Below are 16,910 nucleotides of genomic sequence, written 5' to 3' on the forward strand. Positions count from 1 at the left end.
TATGCTGTTATAAAACTCAACATTCGTTAATAAAATGTTTTCATTCAAATCTCTTTCTTAAATTAAGAATAAATATTTAGAAGACTAAAAAAAAAATGTCGTATTTTATAATTTAAAAAAGGATTAGCAATCGGTTATTTGCGAAAAATATATGAATGAAATTTTACTCTATGCGCGCGTAAATCAAGATCCTCGTAAGCTAACTACATTTTAAGATTAATCTCCCCATTTAAATATTTCTTCTCTGTCGCCAAATTATTTTTTTTAAAAATGATTAATTTTAATTTTTCTCGGTTTCTACTAGATAAAAACTGCTGAAACTTTAAATTTTAATACAGAAAAATACGTAGATTAATACGGTATAAGAAATGTATACTTCATAATTCAAAATTTCTCCATCCACAATGAAATTAAATAATAAAAAATAATAAATAATTTTTAAAAATTATTTTTTGCATAAAATTATCTTCAGGTAAATGGGTTTTATAAGTGAGTGCAAGTTTCTTTGAATTGCTTAATTAGTTTTAAAAATATGACTAAAAACGCAAAAAGTGAAATTAACATTAAGGGTTCCGAACTTTGGATTGCCCTCCTGACCAAACTATGGGGACTGTATTTTCTAGATTGCGGCTACCCCCTATATCCAATCCAGAATCCAAATATGTTAAAAAAGTATATGTTTATTCAGAAGAAAGTACGTTTTTGTGTCAAATTTCGTAACTTAATTAATAGTTAGCACTAATTAATTAGCATATTTGAGTTCATCCCCAGGAACCATTAAGATTGACACTTAGTTCGTGAAATTTCGACCATTAGAACGAAAGTAATTCTTAGAGATATCTTTTTTTTTTGTGGACTGTACATGAAGACTACATAAATGATAAGAGGAAAAAAAAATAGGCAGACATATTGTTCCTTCCAAGTGTCTCTCTGTCACTGTAGCTTTAAAAAGGTGTTTCTTGATCCAATTAAAATTGTATGTTATTGATATAATATAGAAGGCAGAACTAACCCAGTTTTGTAAATCTTATACAGAACAACTTGAGTCACTTTTTTTAAATTAAAAACATCTTTTCAAATGAATACTGAGCAAAAAAAACTTAAACAGCTACCACTATTACAACTTGAAGGCCTAGAAAGCAATTGTTAATATTTATTCTCTTTTCTTTCGCTTTATTTAACTAAAACAGGGTGCCTGGGCCGCGCAGCGGCCCCTAACCCACTCATCATGAAGTATTTACAAGTTGAATTAAAAAACATTTTGAATTATGCAGCATTTAGGTAGCATAATATTTATTCTCAAACAGTTTTAGAAATCATTTTTCTCAGTGGTAGCAAATGGAATGACTCATAGATAATAGTTAAAAACTTATAAATTATAATGGATAATAGATTATTATAGATTAATAAATTATGTTCGCCCTCCAATTTTTAACAAATTTTACATATATATATATATATATATATATATATATATATATATATATATATATATATATATATATATATATATATATATATATATATATATATATATATATATATATATATATATATATATATATATATATATATATATATATATATATATATATATATATATATATATATATATATATATATATATATATATATATATATATATATATATATATATATATATATATATATATATATATATATATATATATATATATATATATATATATATATAGTAAACATATCATCTGTAGCGGCATTTAAAATGATTCTTTGTTGACTTTATAAATTCAGGAATTAAATAAGCTGCTTACTTTGTGTTTTGCAAATCTACTTTGTACAGTAATATAATATTTCAGACATAAATGATTTTATAAATTATCGTTTTCAAATATAATTACTTTTTATATAAATAATCGTAATTCGTAACACCAGCCAAAATAAAATTCCAGATAGCATGCTAATTAACAAATTCGTCACAGTTAAAAAGAAATAAACTGTTAGAAATTTTAGTTGCGATCGGAAACTATCAAATGGTATTGGTAAAATTAAAAAAAAAAAAGCACTAAGCAACGGTTGCTATATAAAAAAATATGTGGTTTTAAGTGCGCAATGCAGATCGCTATGCATTTAAGGGTAGTAACTTCACTCTTCGAGTACTTGTAAAATCATTTAAAGCACAAACAAATATATTTTTATAAAAAGACTATCAATCATAAAATAAGGAGCTTATAAAATATTAAATTATAAAATTTCAAAAGTCAGTGTGGTGACTTTTAATGAACTGTGGTGACCACTCGGGAATTAGAATGTAAAAGTTTAACCATGTTATGCAGTCCACAACGTCATATTTAACCCTTTCGAAGGCCTTGGTATTCTTACCACCACTTTTCAAAATCCATGGTAAACTTTTTTACCACTTTTAATTTATGTTCCCATTTGTTAATAGCTTCAGCGTTCTTGAAGTGGGTTTGCATAAATTTGGTTATCATATGATAGTTTAAGAAAACGTATAAAAGTTATAAAATACATAATTCTTTTTGAAGTTTGTAGCAGTTGTAAAATTTATTTTATAAACAACGAAAAATAAAAGTCGATAAATTCCTAATAGGTCGTGGTAAATATACTTGCCACCAAAAAAAAAATGGCATTAAAATTTAGATTAATTTTTTATAAGCTAAATTTTTTTTTCTTATATCAATTACGCTTCTTACATCAATTTCAATTCCAAAAATAATTTACCTTTGCTAGAAATAAATAGCCCATTAAAGGGTTAAGCATGAATTGAAAAAAAAAAAAAGAAAGGATAGAACTTTTTTTCTTTCCCGAACTCAAATTAGATGCTTACTCTATATGAAAAAAAGTATTATTGATTTGCTATTGCTTAAAAAATACTTGAAATAACAATGAAAAGGGTGTTCATGATAATGTCATTTTAGCTTTTACTTAGTGTGCATCGCACGTAAAATTTAAAAACAAAATTTGTCCAGTTTTTGACATATTAAAAATTTATTTGTCATATTAACAAAAAGAAATATAATTTTTATATTACAAATCTAACACTCATTTGAATAAGCGTATCACGTAGCATATTTTATTTCATAATTTTCTTAATTCAAAATAATCTTAATTAAAAATTTATTTATTTTTCTTAATTTAAAATTGGTCGAGTGGTCAGCACTGATGAAGTACGTTTGAATAAAGTTTTAGATAACGTATAAAAATGTTTAATATGTATAATTTCCTTCGCATTATTAAAGAAACTTATTTTATTAAAAAATGTCAGTAAATTCTTTATTTTTACAAGCAGTGGTAAACATTCTTATGATCACAAAAATGTTAAAATTTAAATTAATTTTATCTAATAAGCTAAACGAGATTTTTCTTTTATCAATTCCAAAAATATTTTGATTTACCTTTACTAGAAATAAATGACCCGTTAAAAGGTTAAAATAATAATAAATTACATTCGATTATATTTCACACATTAGCGCATGAATTTCAATACTGCAGATCTTCCCATTATAAAATTATTATATAATACTGTAAAAAATGCTTCGAATATATCTTTATCTTCAATTTGTTCCCTTTATTATGTAACATTATTTTTATGTATAACCCAGACTTGATTTTTTGATTTTCAATTATTGTTCATTCTGAGATTTAACTTATGTTAACGCAGCACCTGCCTTCCCCTCCTCCACGTATTATTATCCACAATTTAGATGGAAGAGCAGATATCCATTCCTGGATAGGTACTCTGAAAAACTTGATTAGTTCGTTAGATAAGAAGTTTTATTTTGATAATGAAAGCTAATATTGAAGCATTTTTAGCTTCTTTTAACAAAATTGTTTTCAGTTATTAACCTTTTCCAGGTGAGTGCGAAACCTTCCCTGTGAAAATTTATCCATGTGAGAGTTAAAATGCTTGAAAAATATTTAGTACTTTTATCTTAATATAAAATCATTATATTTGTATCATATAAAGTATTTTTTATCACTAACCAATCACAAAAGTACTTAACTGGATACAAAATTACAGCAGGTATTTACGTTACTAAATTCACTATCACTAAATTATTTTTAAATATTTTAACTCAGTTTTTTATTTTGCATTTTAAATCTATATTTATGAAAATCGGCGGAAGTTCGAAAATTTGGATGAAATTTATTCCTTATTGCATAATTTCTCAATTTAACTATTAATTCGTAACTACTACCATGATAATTACCCCCAACATTAACAAAGATATATATTTAGAATGAAAACCATTTATTCATTTTCGTCCCAACTGCCAACTTACTTCGATGCTCAACACAACTGTACAACTTCAAACAAACATAGTTTAGAGCAATCTGCTCATTTTATTTTTTGATTCCTTTTAAATTATTCAAGCTTAATTCTTCAAAGAAACCAAAATAGTGCTGAAATTCCAGATGAATGGGATAATGGACGCTTCGCGGCCCAGGTGCCCAATAAAATCAAAACACTGGGACTAGGATTTCCTCTAATTATATAATTATAATATTATATAATTTTGTTAAGCATACCTGCCAACTCCTATTTTTTTGAATTATATTAATAATTATAAATGAGTTTGACCATCACTACATATACATACCCTCCAACTGCTACTTCTTTTCGGACGGTAGCAAAATTAATTTCTTAATATTTAAAAAAAATTAATTTTAGCGTAACTTGTCCACTATTACTTAATAAAGTGCAGGCCATATGGCTAGATTCTTAAGTTCTGATAAAAGTTTTATGAGAGATCCATTTGCTTTAAAAATTTCTACTTTGGTTCGCTACCACTAGAAAGAATTATTTTCAAAATCTTCATAAGTTGGAGGGTATGCATATAAATAATTACAAAAAATATATAAAAAGCATATTAGTCCTCACGATAGCGAATTTCAACCTGGTAAAAATATAAATATCTTTTTGGGTAAAACTGTTTTTCTGTAATTGTTTTACTACCACTTGGAAAATCCATTCTCGAAAAAAATGAATGTTGGCAGGTATGGTTAGGAGATGTTGATTTCAAACTCGTTAACTCCCTTCGATACTGAAAATGTTTATTAAAAAATTTTGGGCATAGTATACTTGTCCACAATGATGTGATTTACTATATCAATATATTTTTCAAGCATTCATTATTTCTGCACATACATTCATAACTTCCCCTAAAATTACATATACAAAGATATATAGATATTTAGAGGGGAAATCATGCATTCATTCATTCTTAATTAGAGAATAAAATAGGTTTGCTAGCAATGTTGATTTGAACTCCTTCAAAATTTCAATGCATAAAAATTTGGTCAAGAAAATTGTGGTCTTACTATACTTATCTACTATGATGTGATCTGTATTATCCATTATTCAAAATAAGAAATTGTTCACTAGAAACCGCGTTGCATACGAGATAAAGGCTGTTATAATTTAGTGGTTTTCATATTGTCAAAAATAAAGGGAACAGTTTTTATGTCATCGCCCCTGAAAAAGGTTAGCAGCTTTTTGCTTTTAATTGGTCACCACTTTTTACATTTTTGCGGCACACGTATCATTACTAACAACAACATAATACTAATTATTATTGAGCAATATTTTTATATCTTTTGTTTAAAAATTATCTTGTTCTAAAAGTTTTAATATAGTTTATTCGAATATTTCAAAACTGTATTTATAAAAACATGTTCATATTCAAAGAATAAGCTTATTAACATCAAAACATTTTAGAAATACTCTTAAAAATACATCGAACAATGTTCATGCACCATCAAATAAGAATTCATTGCGTCCAAACTGGCAAAGATTTACATAACGGTAATAATGTTATTCTTTCAATGTGGCTAATTACATTTATCATATATCAAACAATTACTTAAAAATAAAGAATGAAGGAAAACTAAAAAGGAAAAAAAAGAAAACACAGTAAAATATCACAACCATTTAAAGAAAAAAAAAAGAGCTCTCCTTCACTTTTGAAGAATTTTAATAGAAGTTCAATGGTTTTAAAAACAAATTATCAGAAACAAAATATATCCTTACATACACTTAAAACCAATAATATAACATTAATAACAAAATAACTGCAAATGAAAAATATTAAATTTTGTGTTCCAATGAACATAACTTCAGTAAATTCATAATGAAAAGAAAAATTTTAATCGATACAAAACGTTATAACACTATGATACAACTTATAACACATTTCCGTATTCTAACACATTGTAACATAAGATCGAAAAGAATAAAAAAAGTAAATAAGAGTAAAAGAAGAAGAGTAAAAAAAAATTTACTCTTTTTTAAATACAAGAATTTAAATATTTAAACTTTTCAAGACTATGTTTATAAAAAAATTTGTAGAAACAAAATATGCGCTCACTTACAATTAAGAATTACATAAATATGCATTGAAAATTATATGAAATGATTTTTCATCATTCAAAACAAATAAATAAATGAAACTAGCGATAATATTATTGATTATCTTACTAAACAATCTCATAAAACTACGTCAATAATTATATTTATAATGCTTAAATTTTTTTTTTTTATCATGTGCTAAGTAATTACATTAAAGCAAAAGCTACTTACAAAATGACAACTTAAAAATAGCCCTATTGTTAAAAATTATTTATTTGAATTCAACTACCTCAAGATAAAAAGTAATCAAAAAGAAATTATACGTATATGCTTACCACAAAAGGAAAAATTATGTAAATACACTAAAAAAAAATATTGTAAATCATTACGTTTTATGCAAAACAAATTCATTTTCATGTCATTTTTAAGCAAAAACATCTTTAAATCATAGGAATTAAAGAATTTATTCATAAAAAACAGTACAACACTATGATACTACCTGAGAAGAGTTTTTTTTATGGTATTCCAAACACATTATTACATCAAAACTGGAGAAACTACTATTTAGATAGATTTCAAGATGTTGAAATGTTCTAAGTATAAGAAAACAAAATATTAAACTTCGTATGGATAATGCAATTATTTCGCTGCATGACTTCTTACAATAACAAAAGGCATTCCATTGAAATCTTTATTAGGATTTAAAGAGCCAATCACATGGAGGGCGGTCGTGAATACGTCAGTAAGGGTCAATTCTTCCAAAAGCTAATCAATTGGTCTGTAGGTAAATCTGATTCGTGGAGGGTAGTCAATAAAATTCCTTTTTCTCCCCTTTGGCTTAGGCTGTTTGAAACCTTAAAAAGAAAATAGAAGAAAAATGTTAAAAATACTACTCTGTCCATGTAATGAATCGATTGTTCTTAATATATATATATATATATATATATATATATATATATATATATATATATATATATATATATATATATATATATATATATATATATATATATATATCTATTAATATTAATATATATATATATATATATATATATATATATATATATATATATATATATATATATATATCTATTAATATTAATATATATATATATATATATATATATATATATATATATATATATATATATATATATATATATATATATATATATATATATATATATATATATATATATATATATATATATATATATATATATATATATATATATATATATATATATATATATATATATATATATATATATATAATAAATAATAAATAAATAAATAAAACTCAGAATAACAAATTACTTCAGCAGTGCAGTAAGAGCGACACTTTAAAACCCTCTTGTTACACTCAATTTGCGCTTTTGTTTTCATCTTTTGCTTTCATATTTTGCAATCTGGCAATCTTTCTGCGAAAAAATTTTTAAATCATTCTTGAAAAATTTTCTGTTCATGTAAGTTGATCTGATTTTGCTACTCGCTTTATAGTCCCCTTTCAATGTTTTTTCTTTTTCTTTTCTTTTATTTTCTGTTTTTACATGTTATTTTTACTTATTTTTACTTTTTGTGATCTATTTTATTTGTTGCTATTTTAATAAAAAAAAATTTTGAGTGCTCCTCACACTAATGTACTAATATATTCTGCTTTGGCTTTATTGATACAATATCAGAAAGCACTCTGTTTTGCGGATATAATCGCGTGGGCTGAAGAAAAGATTATATCTTTTTTTCCCGGTTTTTTAAATAAAATTTCATTCTTTTTTCTTTTATATATATATATATATATATATATACAATCTTTTGGATTACAGTAAAGGGAAGTGTTTACCTTCACGGACGGTTTCTATGTATAGCGATAGTTATGTATATAGTGATATGTAATCAAATAATTGCTATATTTTAAAATAAAAGTAGTAGACAACACTGTAAAATATCAAATCAGTATAAGCATGAATGTTCCCCCACTTTTTTCATACAGCACTTTTAACGTCAGAATTAAATGTTGCCTTTAGCAACAGTAGTTTTAAATAGGTAAAAAAGTTTCATTAGTAAGATTTTCTTTGAAAAAATAAGATAGTTTTATCTACCTAATGCCTTACTAAAATAAATGTGCTATTTAATGCATAGTGGTTGGTATCGAAAGAAATATCCTCGTGAAAGTGCGCAAAAATGTATCATTCTGAATTACTTTTGCTTTAATTATTGGATTTTCCAATCTTTATTGTTTATAGAGGTAAAACAATTAATTAATTGACTCCAACTTTCTATTTAGTTCAGATACAGAAACGCACTTTCTCTGAATAACCATTTTCTCCATTAAAATACTGCAATTTGAAAAACGTGGTACAAATAATTTAGACACGAAAATGTTTGACCCTGAATTTAAATTTATTTTTTGCTGTTTTTGCCATATCTTGATATTTATTAAAGCAAATCAAAAAAATTTTGCGTTCAATTGTAAAGTTCATTTATCTAGAAGCAATTTTAGGTAAAAGATGATTTAGATGATGCTTATTCCTTTACAATTATGTTTAATGATGGTTACGATAAAAAATGTAATTTTAAATGAAAAATACAAAATTTGATCAAAAACAGTCAAATAGTTTTTGAGGTATAAACGTTTAAAAAGTCCTATGTTAAATTTTGATTTCTTCTCATTTCCATTTTATTTCGTAAAAAGATGCAAGGATTTCGAATTCCATAGTCACATGATAAAAATTAAAATACTTAAATAGGAATATACATAACTATACAAATTCAATTGACTTATTCCAAGTGCGTTTTAAAGATTCAATTGTGTTAAACGCTAGACCCAAGTATCAAATATTTACACTTTTTTTCACTGTAAAATGTTGAATATCCACCCAATTGGGAAATGAATGTTTTCAGTGTAAACGCCTTGTTTTAAACTTTTCTTACATAAATAAAAATTTTTTACATTACTTCAGAATGGGAATTGTATTCTCTTAAACGAATTTTCCGTTACACCTAATAATATTTAGTTAGAAATTTATATATAATTGGTATGTGACTTTTATAAACCGAATGTGATTTTAAACAGTAACTTAACCACTTAAACTAAGGGTAAGTACGCTGCCACTCTTGTCATTTTGAAAAAATTAAAAATCAGAACTGAAAGCTCCTTTGCCTGGGAATAGTTCTTAAAATGAGACCTGCCCTCATAAATATTTCATTTTTAACATATCTTTAAATGGTCAAAAAATAAGTTTTGAACATTCTTTATTGAATGATTAAAGTCTTTAATTTTGATCCGTTATTAAGGATATTAAATGTATAAATACTGAACCGGAAGTCCAAGCCACGTGTCATAGTGGTGATCAAAATTAGTGTTAATCAAAATTTTTAAAGTGCATAAAATTAACTAACACTTTAAAAGAGCAAGAAAAACCTCTCACTAAAAGCGGTAGAAATTGTCAAGTATCATAGCTGTTACTTGCCATCTTCTACCGCGTCCGTCGTGTTCTATTTTTATATTTAAAGTGGTAATAGATCTTTTTTTTAATTCTTCAATTTATAAATTTAATTTATAATGATTTTATGGACGCAAATAAATCAATTTTATGTATAAGAGCAAGTTATAAAAAGGAAAATAAGTGTAAGCCCAGAGACTACTCCCGATTCGACAAGATATTCGGCAAGAATTGTAAAGAGTGGCAGAACTATTTAAAAGATTGAACATGGCTGAAGTGTAAGAAAGTGGCCTTTGAATTATTTAGAAGTAAGTAAAAATCCTATTAATCGAATTTACTATACCAAGTATCACATGTTAAAAAAAAAGAAGACTATCATTCGAAAATATGTATGCGCTTTCCGGAGTAAGTAAACAAATTTGCAAGCCATGGCAATTGTGAAGATTTAATTTTATCAACAATTGCATTTTAATTACTCTTTCATTACCGCTTGGGAAATACTTTCTCTGAAGGAGTAAAAGTTGGCAGGTCTGTAAGCATGGGAGTATATATACTAGTTGTAAACTAACTCTTAAGGCGCAAATGTATCCATCGTGGAAGCATATCCGTTATTTCAAAATGATTAAAAGAAGTATGTCTAACAGCTCGATACATTATTATCATTTAAATGAGCTTCTTAATCAATGAAATCTTTTGAAAGAGTTTTTTTTAATTGAAAGTAGTAGCTAATACTAGAAAATATCCACTTTCAAATTTTAAGTAACTAATTTTTAAAATTGGATAACTTTGAAACTGTGAACAAAACTAACCTGAACAAATTTGGGAGAATTTTTATTTTTTTGTACATATTGTTTACGGCATGCTGAACACGAATCCGCATTTTGCGATAAAAAAAAATTCCGAAAAAATAGTTAATTGCATGTAAAACTTGTACAAATAAAGTCCTTTTTTTGTTGTAGTAGTAGTTTCCTTTTTTTCTTTTTCATTTAAGATAGAAAATTTCGGATAGAATCTTTGTGAAATAGAGAAAAGTTTCTTCGAGTATGAGAATAATGACTATAGCATTTAAATGATGTTTCTCTCAGTATTTCAGCTTATAAAAATAGAGGAAAATAATTAATGGTGGTTTGAAATTTATAAATATTCCCATGTTGGTTCCAGTAATGTGCAAAAAATTTATTTCCACCTCCTTGAGAGGTGAACTCCCTCAATAATCATAATTTTTCTTAATCATCATCAAATTCATTCTTTTAAGGACGTTCTCAATTTCTGATTTCCTACCTATATTCTTAAAATTTTACTCAATTCAGATTTTTAGCAACTATGATGCGAGTTCTCTCATGCCTTCTTCAACTTATTCCCAGCCCTTGCGAAGAGGGTTTACCTCTTAACCCCCCACCTCTATAATAACTATAATTATAATTTCTAAGACTATAATTTCTAGAATAACTATAATTTCTTAAGGCTGTTCTTCAAACCACACGTTTTGATAAAAAAAATTTTAATTTTCATGCAAATAAAATTTAGAATTTTATATTCGTTCGAATTAACTAAAATAGCTTCGACCCCTGAATGTCTATTTACTTAAAATCTCAATTTAAGGGCATTTCTCCTTTTATATTTAATAGCCTTATTTTTTTTTTTTTAACCAATCAAAATTTGGACCATGACTCTTAACATTTCGGAGCTAATTAAAAGCTTATGTGAAGCAAAAATAATAATATAATAGGGTAAAAAATATTGATAACAAATTTTTTCTAATTTTATTTCGCATTTTTAATACTAGATTGACACTTTTTCAATAATTATATTCAAAATTTCCTCTATTTTATTTAAAAATTCGGATCAATTTTCTTAATGGTAATGTCCGTCATCAGTTCGATAAGAATGATGTTTTTCAAAAATTTTATTTAAAAAAAGAGGAAAGAAAATCCCCCATACTTCTAAAGAAAAACAAAAATATGCTGAGTCACTAAACAATAATTTTATGGCAATAATTTTGACAATAATTTTAACAATAATTTTAACAATAATTTAAACAATAATTTTTTCGTTGCTAAGCAATGAAATCCAGTTTATTGCCTGTCAAGTTTATTTGAATTAATTTTTTTTATTTTCACTATTTTCCTTCCTAACTATTTCTCATATTATTACAGGTTTTCTGCACTAAAAAAAAAATAATAACTGGGGAAACATTTGTAACTCCGAGAGACTTGAACTAACTATCCGTGTACTTCCTGAACTATTACCAAAAATCATGATTTTTAGGGTTCTTTCCATTTTATTTCCATTCTTTTTAAATTTTTACACAATTTCGACAACTATTAAATGAATTTTCCCTTACCCCTCATCAATTTATTCCCAGTCCTTGAGAACACCTTTCCTAATAACCTTAGTTTTTCTTAAAACTTTTCCTAATAACACGATATTTGGTGTCGTTTTACTTTCAACCCTACTCATTCTAGTATTCCTCTAGTAACAGATTAATTAAAATTTACCCCACAAAAAGACGACTGCTTTTGATATTTAAAGGATTCCGTTTTCAAAACTAAGATCAGGACTAAAATAAAGGAGAGTAATTGTATTTTTTACTATAACATTACTGTTAATTCCTAATCAGTGGTTTTATTTGTGTGTGTCTTAGATTAAATGTTAATAAAATATTGAAGAAAGCTCCGTAACAAAGCTATATTTTTTTTCTACGTTGGTATCAAATGTCACTTTTCTTAATGAAAGGGATTCTGAAAGGACTGTAATCTTCAGGGCATATAAATAATTAAAGCATAAAAATTATCATGTAAATATATATTTATATGTTGATAAATGATGGCAAAAATAAATTAAATTTTGGCGTATTGACAGGAGTTAATTATTACAAGGGATTAATTATTACAATTACAAGGGGCACATATGCGATAATGTTATTCTTGCTTTGACTTAGTGCACATCACGCGTAAAATGAAAAAAAAAATCAAGTTTTAGATAGGTTAATAATTTACCATTTCAACAACTAAAATATAATTCTTATATTAAAAATATAATATTTATTTGAGTAAACGTCAGTGCATCGCATATCATATTTTATATAATTAAAGTCTTAAATTTAAAATTGGCGCATTTCAAGATATTAAATTACAGATTCAAGATATATAATTACAGATTGATATTCAAAGCTTTATTAATTATCTATCTTGGTGACCGCACAATGCGAAATTTTACTCTTTTCACTTTGTATGATAAAAGCTATGATGAAAAAATTTTGCTACTAGTTTTTATCTTTTTAAATAATTTAACTCATGTGGGAGAAACCGTGTATAATATAATTTCAGCGTTTAAAAGTATATTGCTTTCAAGAGAAAAAAATGACAAACATCAAATTTTTTATTTTAATTCGTACGATTTAAATGAACATACAAGTAGAGAATTATTTTGGGAATTATATGCTAGGCTAATTTTAAGATGAAATCTCTCAACTTCATTTGAATTCAAACTGTCGAAAAAGAAAGAAGTAAAATAATTAATTTCCTTAAACAAAGAAATTCTACTACCACTTTTTATAAAATTTGTTTTCATAGGTAATTTTTTCTAGCTGAATTGAATGCAATAAAAGAAAACTGATATGTTTCTTCAAAAAAAAGTGCGTTTGTTTTCATCTGAATAATTATATTCCTTCGCGGTTGCAGCTAACTATTACACATATTTAAAGACATTTCTTCGTGATAGGGCCATAATAGTTTATGGAATCCGTTCAACTGTTCAAAAATTACAAGAATATATTTTTTTTGACTGTACAATTATTTTTTTCGCTCGGGGATAGAGTGTTCGCCTTCCAATGAGATGAACCGGGTTGGAATTCCAACGCTGGCTGGTCGATACGAATTCCGTATCCGGCTTGCACAGTGCTGACGTGAAATATCCTCATAGGCAAACGGATCCGGATCATGGGTTAGAGTCCTCTTGCCATCAAGCTAACCGTAGGAGGCTCTCGTGCTCTTTTTCTCCATGTAACGAAAAATGCGGATAAGTCCCATCAAAAAGTCCTCCTAGAAGGCAAATTTCTCCTAATACTTGATCCAGGAGTTCCCTTGTCTTCTGGATTAGGTTAAAAATTACAAGGCTACGCAGTTCAACATTAGTGGTCCCAAAACCCAAAAATTGGGTCGGCTGTTCAACGACGGTTATAAAATAAAATGATAACAAAGTTTATACTTTAATACATACTCAGGGCTGTTTGTTTCCTGGAAAAGTTAGTACAAAATATGGACAAAAATGTGAAAACACTTTTCTATGCAAACAATTTTTCTTTTCCCAGCAAAAATTAGAAAAATTTTACACTGTAAATTGTGGGCGCAATTTGAAAGATCGAAATCTTTTTCAGAAATGCTGTTTTATTTACCCAAATGAAATTCGGAACGACCAATTTCGACCAATTAATAATTTTTACTCACATATTAATGCTAGCAATTTTGAAATTATTCATATTTATGTTAGAATGCTTTTTTAATTATAATAGAAGGGAAAAAGGAACTTAATTTTCTACACTCAATTTGGTCGATGCAAAATTTGTAAGGGTAAAACGGACAGCATTTCTATCAGCTTCAAACATGAGTTTTCAAATTGTACCAACAGTTTGGCCTTCCAAAACATTGGCTGCTAAAGGTTGTTATATACATAGAGTTAACATAGATATGTTTCTATATTTCTGTTTAACCCTGTACTTCAGCTAATAGTTGAATAATTATTTAACACAGCATTATAATTTGAGTAAAGTTTAAATTACTTTGAAAAATTATTTTTTAAAGGCAACAATTTAAATAATTCATAAACTAAACCTCTATTAACCTAAATTCACTCATACGTGTTATATAAAGGTAAAGAGCATACGAAATTTATTTCTAAGGAATAAATGAAACCTAATTATGAAAAGTAAATTCAACATATAGGCCTAATAGTAAAACGGAAAGGAGAAAAATCTGGTAATAAAATTATTTCATTAGAGCCTGGTTTTTGTTTGGAATAAAATATATTCTAACTGTTTTTAATGATAAACCATCAATCATTATTTATTTTCTCACAGGTAAGAAACAGTTTAATTTATGTGCAACGTTAAAAAAAAATCTTGCTGGTAATGGATATTTTGTTCTTTCCGGAAAAAAAAGCTAGAGTGAAGTGATTTTTTCTCTCATTTTTTTGTCATGGTAAATTTATTATTATAACCAGTGTAGAACAGACGGCTCAATTCTTAAAATACGAATATCAATGTTCAACTCCGTAACCTTGTAATTTTGAAACTAACCCAGAAATCAAGGCAACTCCTGGATCATTGGGACAATTTAGCCATCGTGGAAGAGTTCTTGATAGAAATTACCCGCCTTTGCGTTACATGTCGATAAAAATCTCTAAAACTACCAAGTGTTAGTCGAACGGCGTGGGGACTCTAACCCATGATACGTCTATCACTGAGAATATTTTACATCTGTACTGTGGTCGGCTTAAGCCAGTAACAAAATTCGTATCAACCAGCCACCTCTGAGATTCGAACTTACCTCATTCAGGGACGGACGCTCTATTCCATGAATCACTGTCCGTCTTGGTATTTATAATTTTTCATCCCTGACCAACTATCTAGTTTTCCTTTAATTTATAGTAATTTAATGTATACTACATGGTAAAAGAACTAGCGAGTTTTTTCTCTTTTTTTAAAATTTTTTTACAGTCATTTGTTTTCTTGTTTTTACGGGGAGAATAAAAAGCATATCTGTCCTCCATGACGTACTAGATATCTGCAATTTCATGTGTGTATCAGTAATTTCAGAAGATATTTTTTCAAGTGTTTCCAAACGTTATGCTATAATATTTCAATAAATTACAATTAAAAGAATTTTGTCTCCCTATCCGATCGGTATCGCCCGTTAACCTCTCTGTTAAGCTGGTTCGAATACCGCCGTAACCCTAGATGTATACGTTGTGATGTCCTTATACTTGACAAAGGCTTATAAGCCTTAATTGACCACTCAAGGCTGAAAATGTTGCGTCAATAAATAAAAAAAATATTGTGTTCTGATTTTCTGAACAAATTTTTACAAGATTCTATCTGTTTTAACACGTTCACGCCGGAAAAGTGAAAATACTGGGACGGGAAAAAGAGAAAATACTGGTAGAAGAACTATTTCAATATTAGATAATATACGGGAGGAGTTAATCCATTCTCAACAATAACAATTCACTGTAAGGAAATTTATCACGGCGAAGAAGCAATTCAATATAAAAATTGCATCCGTTAAAAATAATTGGTAGTTAGGGATTTTTATTATTCCCGGAAAAAAACTAGAAAAGGAAATATATTTGTTACCAGTTTTTACTCCGGTGCGCAGCCAAGATGAGACAATCTAGCGTGACCCACTGGCGGGTCACCCCGGCGTCAACGTGTAAAAGAAATTTTCTGCTTTAGTCCTCTACTATTAGAATTCTATTTTCTCGCAAGAATGTCCAATGTAGGAGGGTATTAACTCCCCATTACGATCCTGATCCTCACGCAATAATATCCTGCATCTGATATAATGCAGAATTGTATGTTTACATGATATTACCATCCTGAATGTGGCGTCGCTTGCAGCTTTTCTCATTCATCATGGATTTTTATAGTTGTAGTGGTAGGAATTGAGGTATTTCAGATGCAAATGGAGTTGCCGCTCGCCATACCTGAGAATAAAAAAAGATAAATGCTTGTAAATAAAATTTATATTGGTAGCCAAGGACATTTTACTCCTTCCGAAATCAATCTAGAAATCGATTAGTTTTACTACCACTTTCTACTAAGACAGGCTTATTGCGAGAACTGAGTTCTCCTGATGGCAGGCCCATGAGTATGTAAGTAACATAAACAGGGATGCCAACTGTTCCGGATTCAACAAAATATAAGAGAAAACGGTAAAGAACCACGGACTAAACTTGCAGATTTTTGCTAAACTTTCCAAGTTTTTAAAGGATTAAGCTCAGTTTAACTACATTAAAATGGCGGATCACATAAGCCTTTGAGCTATTTAGAAATAGTGGTAACTAAAAACACTGCAAAGTGTATTTACTAAACCAAGAAATATATATTAAAAGACTACCAC

General features: G+C 27.3%; 1 long non-coding RNA gene across 1 annotated transcript; it reads right to left on the reverse strand.

The window, feature by feature from the left end:
• Positions 1–5,960: 5,960 nt before the first annotated feature.
• On the reverse strand, positions 5,961–16,496 carry LOC139427157 (uncharacterized). Its single transcript, XR_015430849.1, has 2 exons — positions 16,383–16,496; positions 5,961–7,203 (listed from the first exon to the last, which is right to left on the reverse strand). It is a non-coding gene; the product is annotated as an uncharacterized LOC139427157 (long non-coding RNA).
• Between the last annotated feature and the right edge of the window lie 414 nt (positions 16,497–16,910).

The sequence above is a fragment of the Parasteatoda tepidariorum genome, chromosome 12, assembly GCF_982258835.1.
Source record: "Parasteatoda tepidariorum strain Cologne lab strain chromosome 12, Ptep-v5.0, whole genome shotgun sequence".
Classification (NCBI taxonomy): Eukaryota; Metazoa; Arthropoda; class Arachnida; order Araneae; family Theridiidae; genus Parasteatoda; species Parasteatoda tepidariorum.